The sequence below is a fragment of the Solanum tuberosum genome, unplaced genomic scaffold (assembly GCF_000226075.1).
Source record: "Solanum tuberosum cultivar DM 1-3 516 R44 unplaced genomic scaffold, SolTub_3.0 scf00128, whole genome shotgun sequence".
NCBI lineage: Eukaryota > Viridiplantae > Streptophyta > Magnoliopsida > Solanales > Solanaceae > Solanum > Solanum tuberosum.
This window is the reverse complement of record NW_006239053.1, coordinates 433,361-446,635: the sequence shown is the minus strand read 5'-3', so window position 1 is coordinate 446,635 and position 13,275 is coordinate 433,361.

The following is a 13,275-nucleotide window of genomic DNA, read 5'->3' as shown; positions in this document are numbered from 1 at the left end:
GTACTAAATTAGTCTTATTAATAATAATTTGAAAATCTAAACTTGATTACTATTATATAGTATGAAAAGAAGTAATAAAACTCCTTTTTTATTTATTTATTAAAATGGCTAGAGTAATATTTGTCACATATTGGGTTTTGAGAGTCAATCTCTAATTAATATTTTAAAAATATTTTATTAATAATATTTATATGAAAAGCCCTGCAATGTATAATAATTTTCATGTATTTTAAAACATTTTAAGAGAAAGGTGTTGAAAATATCTTTGAATTTGGCATAAATTATTTGTTTCATTCTTTAACTATTGACAGGCTTAAAAGTGTCCTTCTACTTAATTGACTAAACTTAGATATTCCCTCGATATGCCACATGACATAATAAGTGGTCTCAAACTCTTGTAGGAGGCATGAAACTCTTAATAAAAAAAAATCGAAAGAAGTGTTGAAAACAAACCAAACACGAGAATCTAGAAGTATATTTCACTGATGTTGCAAGATCAGAGGTGTATTTTAAGTTCAATTAATCAAATAAAGGAGTATCTTTTACACTTATCAAATTAATTTTTAAATACAAATGTAACAAGTATATATTTTTGAGAGAGAGTGTTAGTAACTTTTTTGGTATTTCATATTTCATATACTAAAATTATAATTTATCGACAGACACTCAAAATGACATGACTTTTACTTAGATAATCTCAAATAATTTTTGTACAATTTAAATTCATATAATAGGATCCCATTAGGTTTTTTTGACACTTTTCGCTGATTTAATATAATACATGTCCTACACGATTTTTGAGCGGGCTCCTTCTTCTTCCTCACTCTTTCTCCCTACCATCTATCCCACCTTCCACCATCCTCCACCACCACACAAGTTTTGAAAAAGAACCTACAAATTTGTTGGATTACACTATTTGATTCCTTCTTCTTTCTAGAAAATTGAATTGCACCTTTATTAATAGATTTGTTATTATAATTATCTTATTCTCCTAATTGATTTATTAACTAAGTTTCACATGTCACATACGGATTTATTTATTTATTCAGGTAGGAGACGTTTGGCAATACACACTTAATTTGATTCTAAAAATATAAAGATGGTGTCAAAATGACACAATAAAAATCTACTACGAGTTTTTAAAATGTATAAGATTTATTTGAGTTGTCTAAGTGAAAAATTCTGTCAATTTTAAATATATGTCAATGAATTCCGTCAAAATTAAAAGTTTGTGGAGGGTACTATGCAGTTGACTGTTGAGAGTTTGAAATAAATAATCAAGTTAAGTCGAAAAAATATAGTAATTAAGTTGTGATTTTTTAAAAGTTTTTGTTTTTGTTTATTTATAACTTTAAAAAAAAAACTAGTCCTAGACATCTTATTTCTCATATTAAAAAAGATAGCAATTGTAGTTTCATAAGGGGCACTACCAATCAGGACAGAGTTAGTTAGGAGCGAAGAAAAAGAATTCGTTTAAATTTCTTTCGTTGAAAAATTACATTATATATAAAATGTCAAAATTTATACATATTCGAACCTTTGGAACACTAGTTTTTCCCTTTTTAAGCTCCATTGGTAAAAGTAAGGCCCAAGCATATCTAATTGCTTAGTTTTACATTATGATCAAAATATGTATATGTTAATATTATAATTTTATGGTTATTTCCATAACAGTATATTTTTATAATTAAATTAGCATGTTTACACAAAATACTATTACTTTTATGTAGAGCCGTTAATATGGGCTAGACTCGTAGAGTTGGCTTGGTCTAACCCGTGATTTGATAGGACTAAGCTAAGATTTTTGAAGCTCATTTAAGAAAATAGTTTTTTAGCTCGGCCTGAATAAGTCTGCTGATTTGTGGGGCTTGAAAAATATGGGTCGGATCGGGTCGTGAGCTAAATAAAAATAAAATAAAAAATAGAATAGAATATTAAAAATATTAAGAGTCCAAACTCAAAATCTATATAAAGTTTTAAAAATTAAAATTAAAATATAAATTATGTTTATAAAATATGTACTACATAAAATAAAATTTTCCTAATTTTCTATGGAAGTAGGCCATAGCATATGAAATATTGTCATATTTTTTGTGTTTTATTATGATCATTAGAAAATAATTAGATTAATATTTCTATTTAGCTATTTATACTTTTACTTAAAACCAAACTTAATAAATATTATAATTTTATTTGTGGATTTGATTAAGAAATTGTAACACTAACATCATGTAGTATTATTGTCTTGTCGATATTTATGATAATATTTTTAAATTATAATTTAATTTTAAAAATTATAAAAAAAATATACTTTTTTAAATAAAGGATGGCCCGTAGCCCACGTACTTGTAGGTTGGGCTGATCATTCTCTAACCCACCAAAAAAATGGGTCATCCCGACCTGGCCCATCAACTTTCAAAACCTTATGGATTTGCCTGGATGGGAGGTGTCAGCCCATATTAACGACTCTAATTTAAGTGTATATTCTCTATCTTTTTGTTTGTTTGTTTCTCTTTCTCTTTTATTCATAATTCATAAATTATATTAGTCTCTTTAAAATATAAAAAAATTGAAGATCTTCGAAGATAATATATGATTAAAGGGGTATTAGTTCGAAACAAAAAAATAAAAATAAAAATCAAAAATTAAAGTTGAATATTATAAAAGAAAAAAAATTAAAGAAGTGTTTGATGGAGCATGGCCTTAGTAGAAAGAAATGTTAAATAAGAGAGACAAAGCTAGTTGAATCATAGCGGATTAAAATTAATTTTTTCCGCATCCTACCCCATTTATCTTAGCACAATATTCACGATTTTAAGTATTACTTCTTCATATTTTAAACCTTTTTTTGCTGAATTCTTGCCTATGTCATTGCTACCAATCGTTTGTGCTATCAAATTTATTTTGGAATATTTTAAACGAAAGAAATTATCTCTTTGACCTTGCGCAAGAAAGACAAGAAGAGAAAAGGATAAATTGATTGACCATCGCGTTATGACCAAAAAAAATGAAACCCTAAAAACATAGGAGTATTTGTTTCTACGAACTAATTTGTACTACTAACTTTACAAATAACAAAATCTTTTGTTTTTGTCTTTGTTCACGTATCAAATTGAATATGAAAAAATAAATATAGCCTCAATCAAATAGATCAATACCTAACTTCGAATTAAAATTGTTGACGATGCAGAACTAACTAAAGAAAAACCTAAAAAGTAGTATTACTTACTTCAAAAGAAATAAAAGTAAATTATTTGCTCCTGCTTCAAATCCATTTGTGGAGGTGATTTACTGATAAATTTTCATCCAAGCAATCTGCAAAATCATATCAATTTTAATCAAGTCATTACTTTCTTGCGGTATAAAAAAATTAAAATCTAGAGAAGTATAAATTAAAGAAATAAAGATAAATACTGAGAGTGCTGTTAGAAACCTCAACGAAGAAGTGAATTTTTTTTTTTAAAAAAAAGTTAGAATGATAAGACTTTCTAGTTAATTGTACAGATTATTCAATTGAACAACGATAGATATGTTGCAAAAGTCATTAATGCATAATAGAACTTCTAAGTGCTAATACGACATTAATTAAGACCACATTGGTTTGACTAAAACAACATATAAAGGAATTAAAAGGAAATGATTATGAGTTTTCAATGCACTATGGAGAGAAATTTTTAATGAGGTTTGAATCTTTGTACATTATAATAATGAGAAAAGAGATTAGATAAATCCTAATAATTTATTTAGCTTGAGACTGAGACATAATAATTACTATTATTGTTATGTTTATAATTCTAGATAATAATGATATGACTATAATTATCTTGGTAGTCTTTGCATATTTATATCAAAACAATATATAGATAATAATGATATGAATGTTCATTTCCCAACCATAACAATTCAATGTAGATCTAAATATTGAAAACCAATTAATAAAGGAAAACATTTTCTTAGAATTACATAATTTATGCCATATCAAACACATTTGCCTTGAAAATAAAATGGAAAATCAAAGGTCATTCCTATTCTCTTTGTTGATGAAGTGACATTCCCTGTGGTTTCTAGATTATGCCAACTAAACAATTACAAAAGTGATGTGAAAGGGGATTGGGAATTCAAAAAACTTGAAGATGGAATCATCAATATCATATGAACACCAAGAACAATTATACAAAATAATAAAAATACACAAAGATTAAAGAGAATTGTTGGGATAAACACAAATCTAAGTAATTGTTTACCTAAACATATGAAATGTTCCTAATAATCTCAAATTCAAGTTACAAATTAAAGTAAGAAAGGGCTTATCAAACAATTGAGATGCAATCAATTAACACAAAGAAACAATAAAGAGAATCAAGGAATTAGCTAGATTAACATTCAAATGAAGATATAATTCAGAGAGAGATATAAGTTCATACATGAATACCTACTTGCCGCCGCAGTTCAAGATGAATGTATCCAAAAGAAAGACCTAAGGACCTATTTATAGATATAATTCAGAGAGAGATATAAGTTCATACATGAATATCTACTCGCCGCAGTTCAAGAGAGGTTCAAGATGAATGTATCCAAAAGAAAGACCTAAGGACCTATTTATACTAGGGTTTATTATTTTAATCAAAATACTAAAATACCCTCGATCTAACTTTGGGCTTCCTAATTTAAGTCCAAAGACATGAGTTTTCTTTGGGGGCTTCTAATTGTGTTGAGTTTTATTCTCCACTCTTTAAATATTCATCATTCAGGTAAGTATATTGTAAATCTTGAAGTTTGGAAAAAAGCCTCCAATTTTATAATGGTCACTCATATCTCATCAAAAACAAATTTGACATTTAATTAGTTAAAATATTTTTTATATAAGAGAATCAAAGAATTAACTAGATTAACATTTAAATGCGAGATATAATTCAGAGAGATATAAGTTCATACATTCCTACTCGCCGTAGTTCAAGAGAGGTTCAAGATGATGTATCCAAAAGAAAGACCTAAGGACCTATTTATACTAGGGTTTATTATTTTAATCAAAATATCAAAATACCCTCAATCTAACTTTGGGCTTCCTAATATAAGTCCAAAGACATGAGTCTTTTTTGGGGATTCTAATTGTGTTGAGTTTTGTTCTCCACTCTTTAAATATTCATCATTCATGTAAGTATACTGAAAATCTTGAAGTTCAGAAAAAAAAACCTCTAATTTTATAATGGTCACTCATATCTCATTAAAAACAAAGTTGACGTTTGATTAGTTAAAATATTTTTTATATAAGAGAGTCGATACGAATTAACTAGATTAACATTCAAATGCGAGATATAATTCAGAGAGAGATATAAGTTCATACATGAATATCTACTCGCCGCAGTTCAAGAGAGGTTCAAGATGAGTGTATCCAAAAGAAAGACCTAAGGACCTATTTATACTAGGGTTTATTATTGGGATTATTTTAATCAAAATATTAAAATACCATCGATCTAACTTTGGGCTTCCTAATTTAAGTCCAAAGAGATGAGTCTTTTTTGGGGGCTTCTAATTGTGTTGAGTTTTGTTCTCCACTCTTTAAATAATCATCATTCATGTAAATATATTGTAAACCTTGAAGTTCGGAAAAAAGTCTCAAATTTCCCATTTTATAATGGTCACTCATATAAGTCTGTTCTAATAGTTTTTTATTAGTTACCCACCAATTAAAATATAATGGAGAATTAATTTTACTTTTTTTGGAAAGACTTGGACAAAAAAACCATTAACTGAAACACAAAATAATTTGAATCTTTGACGAGTCGAATTTCGATTTGTTGAGTTGAAAATTTTGTTGGAGTTTCAAATTTTCACAGTAGAATGAGTTAGAGTTTGAAAATTGTTGGAGTTAAAAATACACCACAAATACACTACCAAATCACTCTCACATTTTCAATTTGTATCAAAAAAATATTTTCTCCTTTTTCTATTTTCTCATCTTTATTCAAATACTTCACAAAAACACTCTCTCACATCTTGCGTCATGAATAATTATGATAATATATTATATGCACTTGATTCAATATTTAAAAATGGTGAATGAGACCATCACAAGATTGAAATTGATCGATTCCATAAAGATGATAATGATCAATTTCGTATTAATGATCAAGAACAAGAGATTATCAAAAAAATGGTCATGCAAGAAAATGGTGTGAAAGTATAAATTGGTGAGAATGATTTAGAAGATTTGAAAGGTGATGCTAAGTCTATTAAGGAAAAAGGAAAATCTCATGCTATCAAATCTATTAACAATTTATTAATGAAAATAAAAACTAACCCTAGAAGCAAGAGGAGTTCATAGAAGGGCTACTAATTAGAGGAAAATTATAGGAAAAAAAATGTTTGGACAATTGAAGTCCATATTAGGAAGAATATAGAAGCACTTCTAGTCATAAAAATACGGTAAATTAATAATTAGCCTCCTCTTATTTGCCCTACTTGTCATAAAATGTTTAATTAATTTGTTAATGTTGGATATGTTCTTTATTTTACATGCATCAATTTTTATATGATTTTATAATAATGATGGGTTTTATTTTAGATTTGAATACATATTTTTATACACCTTTCATGAATATAGTAGAATGAAGGGTTTTTGAATATAGTAGATTTAGTTCAAATTCTATATTTGTCTTGAAAATTATTGAAAATGTATAAATTATTAATTTAGAACCCAATAATTTAAAAGCATCGTCATACTTAAGAATTAAATGTTGGTGTGAATCAAAATTGAGGAAAAACTTTTCATCCTTTTCTAGCTATACATTGCACCTACTTAAAAATATTTCCAAATCAAATCTCACATGCTTGAAGTTAAACTAAACTAAAATCCTATTGGTTATGTTCCCACTAAACCTAATTGCTTAACTAGCACACTTATTAATTAACACTCTGTTTGGATGGTTGTTAGGTACGGAGTATAAAATAATATAAGGTATTGTATCGTATTGTATTGTTTTAATAGAATATAATGTTTGGATAGACTATATCATTTTTCGTCGTTACATAATGTCATTCATCAACAATTTAAAGAATAAACTTACAAGAAAAGTAAGGTACATGGTAAAATTACTTAAAAGATAGTTCAAAGACAAAATAAAATTATTAGATAATAAGTAAAACTAAAAATGAGAAGAAAAAATGAAGGTAATGATCTGATCAGACCAAATCGATCGTTACACAAAATGAGATTTTTCGTTGTTACCCAATAAGGATTTAACGATATGATACAATAAAATTTAAGTAACAATCAAAATAAATATTGAATTTAATCTAACAATACAACAGATAAGGATTTATATATATATACATGTGTTTTCAATTCAAGCAAAAATTTGAGGAAAACAGATAAAGAAGAAATGAAGAGGAGTCGAATCCAAAACAACATGCTCATTATAATGCAGTGGAACTTCCTTGTGGGAGGATTACCTGAGGGATGCAAAATGGCTTCCGTTTAAAGTTATCTCTGGATTTTGCTTTGGTCACTAACAATGCACATATATAGCTAATTTTAGAGTTCTTTTACTTCTAAGAACAACAACTAAAAATATATAGATCAAGTTATTTGACTTACTGGATGGATGACACGATTCTCAAGATAATCATTCCTAAATTTCTCTATTTTGTGTATCCACTGAACTAATAGCTTATCGTTCTTTCTGTATAAATTCCATAGTTATTTGCATATTAAACTCTATTTTTCATGTCACAATGTGCATCACATTCAGCCCTCTAGTAGATTTAGGGCAACACAATTTCTCCCATATGAGTTTAATTTGGAAAGTGCATTTGTCTCTTCGCTTTTAAAAGCTCTTAATAGGTTTTATAAGTATGAATGAATCAAATATGTGATAAAGTATTGATATAATTCACACTCTTAAAATATATATATATATTTCGCTTTAATTCTGTCAAATTTCACATTTTCTCATCTTCTTCTATGCAAAAGAAACTTGTGTCTCCCAATCCCTCTTCAACTATCAGTTTGCAACTAAATTTCTTTTCCTCTTAAATCTAGTTGGATCATAAAATATTTGCAGAATCAATCATTACTTGCATATTGAGAAGAATTACCATATTTAAAATATGAAAAATTAGCAAGAAGAATTAGCTATGATATTATGATTATGTTGATTTTTGTGTTCAATTATCGACTGAAGTTTTACAAGATTATGATGTTTATTTGTTGTTTGTTTAATAATCGTAATAATAAATAATGGATACTAGTTGTTATCTATTTGAGGATTTTACCGATTACAATCTAGAGTGATTACTTTTTCATGTAAAAGTAGACATTGCATATTTTGTTTGTCTGTAACGCTGTATAAAAGTAAAGACATCTTGATGAGGTTGAGGATTTCACCGTAACCCTTACATTAGATATTAGGAGTAATAATACTTAAAGAAAAAATCAGAATTGTATGTGTTATGAACCAGCCTCGGCCCAATGTCAATACCTATACGGAGGCCACACAACTAGTTATTAAGCCGAAAGAAGCAGCAAATTAGAAGGCCTTCACAAAGGTTGGTTTGGACCGGGCCCAATAACAACTAGTTAATTAGATGAAGGATGAGAAAGAAGGGTTTAGGCAAAAACTGTTATGGAGTATCTGTATTCCTCATCCCCTTTCTTTGACCAGTTCTGACTCTCATCCCTTTCTTCTAGTTCTTCAATTTCCATTTTTAGTACTTGGATTCCTTTGTAATTTCATTACGAGTTAGTGAAATATATCTATCGGTTGTTTTAGTTTGAATTGCATTGGTCTAGTTATTGAGTTTGTTACAGTATGTGACATAAAGTGACACAATACTCCCCCGTCTCATCATAAATGACGTTTTTACACTTTCATTTCAATGACTCACATCAGAATGTTATTAATTAAATGAGTGAATTCTTATGTAACTAAAAAACTATATATTATATATTTGATAAAAATAGAGATAATATTATAGATTAATATGAGTCAATGCAGAATGTTGGCAACGAGCTGCAAGCTATCTGCCACCAGGTTCTCTTTCCATATAGTTATATGCTTCACTAGAATAGAATATATAAAATAGAAGAGTAAGAAGGGTGGACCAAAACACTATATTACATACTCTTTTGCTCACTTTCACTTGTCCACAATGGACATTACACTTTTATTAAAAATAATAATAAATAAAATGCATATTTAGCTATTATACCCATGATTTTTAGCATTTTAAAATATCTTGAAATTGGTTTAGAAAATTAACGGTTAATGTTAAAAGTAAAACAAAAAACAAATAATCGTTCTCTTGATAAACTATACATGACAAGTGAAAGTGAAAATTTTATTTTAGTATTGCAGACAAGTAAAAATAAATAGACTAAGTGACCACTATTTAATTAAGTGTAGATTAGAAAAATAATTTTTTTTCTTTCTAAAAATATGTAAATTTCTTAAGAAATGTACCCAAGGTAAAAGCATCACTTAATATGAAACAATGGAAGCAATATTTATGAGTTTAGTTTCTGCGTCATCTAATAGTAATTATGAACTACTACAAAAAAAAAAAAAAAGTGAAGACTAGCATAGTAGGAGCAATAGATTGACGGAATATTCAAAGATACTGACATAACTAAAACTAGTTTGACATTAAAAAAAAAGAGATAAAATCCCCAAAAGTACAAGAAAAAAAAAATATGTAACTAAACTAAAATTAAAGGAGTTCAAAATTAAATAGTTAACACAAATCAAAGAACAAAAGGGGGAAGTCACTCCATGTAATCACAATTATATGACCCATATCTATCCTTGTTGAATTTGACTTTCCTTTTACAAAATGCATGGATACAACCACTTTGATAACATCGTCAAGTAAAAACTGACATTAATAAAGTGAGTTGATTTTTCATACAGTGATAATTTGAGATAAAAAATATTATTTGAATAATCGACACCCAATATAATTGATTAACTAATATAAGCTAAATCATAAATCAATTCAAAAGGTAGAGGTACATCTTATAATTAATTGTGTAAATTAAATAAGAAAAGTTTTTAAGGATTGTAGATATCTATGAATTTCTATCTTTGATTGGAAAACATATCTTGTACTTTTTTCAATGTGGTACTGCAATAAATTAATTAAATAATATATTTTTAACAAATTTAGTCACCACAATATATGAAAAATCTGATATATCCGATGAATAATGATAAGATTCGATGTATATAAAAAAATGTTGATTAATAAATAATAATAATTTAAAGTAATTAAAGATACAATTTAATTACAATAATCTAACATATAAGGTGTACCAAAATTTCTGATTCAACTCAATAATTTAACCCCTTTTAAAATCGCACGAAAATTGGTGTATGCAAAATTAAGAACACATATATAATAGTAGCCATTAATTGAACCTTTTATGGCTAACAAATGAAATTTAGAGATTGTTAATTATTAATTTACGGTATCCTTTTGGCCAGAAGAGCTTTCACTCTTCCTAACACGGAGTTCAGTTGTCCATCCTTCTCCTGTATGGTCATTGTTTTATCATCATTTTCAGTACATTTTTCTGATTATTCATACAAAGGATTTGATCCTTTGAAACTTTGCGATGATTCCATTCATCACCTTCAAAAAGTGGATCAAGATCATAAAAGATATCATCGTTGATATTCATCACTTTAAAATGGTTTTGATAGATTGAACATCAACATCTAAGAAGAATATAAAAAAAGAGTAAGAAAAGAGAAGAACGTTTTTTTGATACAATCTGAGTAAATAAAAAGGTTGTTTGATATATAAATTGTGTTGAATAGAGATGAGATTGAGAAGAAAAGGAGATCTAGAAAAGATTTCGAGATAAACTATGAAAGTAAAAGAGTTGTTTTGTAGAGTTTCTGAATAAAAGTATAGACTGAAAAGAAAAAAATTCGATACGAACGAAGTTGGTGATGAAAGTAATATTTTATGGAGTGAGAGCAACAATAAAAACAAAAAAAAATTATAATAAAAAAATGTGAGAGAGTTACTTTCGTGATTATATAACAACAATAATATTTTTGAAAAAAAAAGGTTTATGTATTAACAATAACATTTGTATCAGATTCATTGTACACAAACAAAGTTGTACTATATCTGATAGAGGTGGAGTGATGTATCCAAATGTTATGAGAGAATGAAAAAAGAATTATAATTAATTCAAATAATAATTTTTTTAGAGGTTATGTTATCTTAAATCGTGTAATTACGTAATTTTTCCTTTTTTTCCCACTAATTTCATTCTTTTTAACTTAAATTCAATTTTCTATTGTTAAAAAAAAGACTATTTCAATTATGAAAGTGATATGGGTTTAGATATCATATTGGCTTTTGAAACAATTGTATGCAACTAGAGATCCAATTTATCCTCTTTCACTTATATCTTTTTATATAACTTGACTTTAATTATAATAGAGTTTGTTTAATCATTTTTTTCAATATCTCTTTGGATTTATGGTCTATTTTTAGCTTGCTTAAGACCATCCATCGCTAAATTTTTTTACACTATGGAGCATCCAAACATCTTCTCTTCACATATCTAAACAATATCAGTCTTGTTTTCCTCATCTTGTTCTCCATTGAAGTCAATCTTACCTTATTTCAAATATTCTCATTTCTAATCTTATCTCTCGTATTATGCCCACACATTCACAACATCATCATTTGTGCAAGACTCCGGATGTGAGCCTCTATTATCCACCCTGCACCAATTCGATGAATGACATTCTCATTTATCTCCGTTTTTTTAAATGATAGACAGAAGATACTTCAAACTTCCTCTATTATGAATAACCCGAGTATCAAGTCTCACTTCCATATCTATTATCCATTTTCTTTTACTCTTCAAGCAACCTTATAATCCATATATAATTATTAATTTGTGGTATAGTTTTTAAATTTATTTTGCTTGATATTTTTTTTATATATTTAAATTTAAATCATCATAATAATATCATATCAATATTTTTTTTCCATGTATTATATTAATTGAATTTTTTAATATGTACATTAAAATTTTAATTAAATAAAAATAAAAAACTTAATTAAAATCTTTCATAGTAGATATTTAAATTGACTTTTATGCATAAAATAATTTTAGTGATCAGCGAGCACTGTTATTTATTATTTTTCGTAATTTGAACTCAAAAACATTTTTAAAAAAAAAGATTAATCAAACACTTATCAAAAGTAGTTTTTGAAATAATTAGCCAAAACACAAACTATTTTATTCCAAAATTACTGTTTTAAAATGTTGTTCCTTCCATCCTAATTTGTGTGTCACTTTTCAAACAGGTCTTTCTTGACCACGTGTCATATACTATGTTTTATATTATTTAAATTATTAAATATTGTGACTTATAAGACTTTTTATGCAATTTTAAATATATAATTTTTTTCTTAAAGATTCTATGCCCAAATTTAGAATCAAAGTTAAACAATTTGACATAGGGTGTATTTTAATAAAAATGCTTCTATGTTAGTCGGTTAGCCAAACAGACTATAAGACTAGATTCTACTATATTATAAAGTAAAAATTAGGTAAATTTCCATTTTTAGTACTTGGATTCCTTTGTAATTTCATTACGAGTTAGTGAAATATATCTATCGGTTGTTTTAGGTTTTTCGGATACATAATATAGCAATGCATAATATAGCAGCACGGATACTTTAATTAATAACGGGCGGATACTTAATCTAATAAAGTATCCGGTTAAGTTGAATTGGGGGGGAAATAAGGGATTTTTGTATTTTAGTAAAAGAGTAGGGAAATATTGAAAATAGGTAAAGAAGTGTTGTGATTTAAGTAATTTTTTCCTATTATAAAAAGGAGAGTTTTAGGCCCAAGTATAATATATAATATTCAAGAAAGTCTCAATCTTGAATTCTACTATATTAGTTTATGCCCAAGTTCTACTATATAATAAATATAATATATAATATTCAAGAAAGTCCCAATCTTGAATATTATATATTATACTTGGGTATAAAATAGAATTTTAAAAGTCCCACAAGTATAATAAATAATATTCAAGATTGGGAAAATTCACAATCTAGAATATTATATATTATACTTGGGCTTAAACTTTCATTTATAATATAGTAGAACTTGTGGGACTTTTAAAATTCTATTTTATACCCAAGTATAATATATAATATTCAAGATTGGGACTTTCTTGAATATTATATATTATATTTATTATATAGTAGAACTTGGGCATAAACTAATATAGTAGA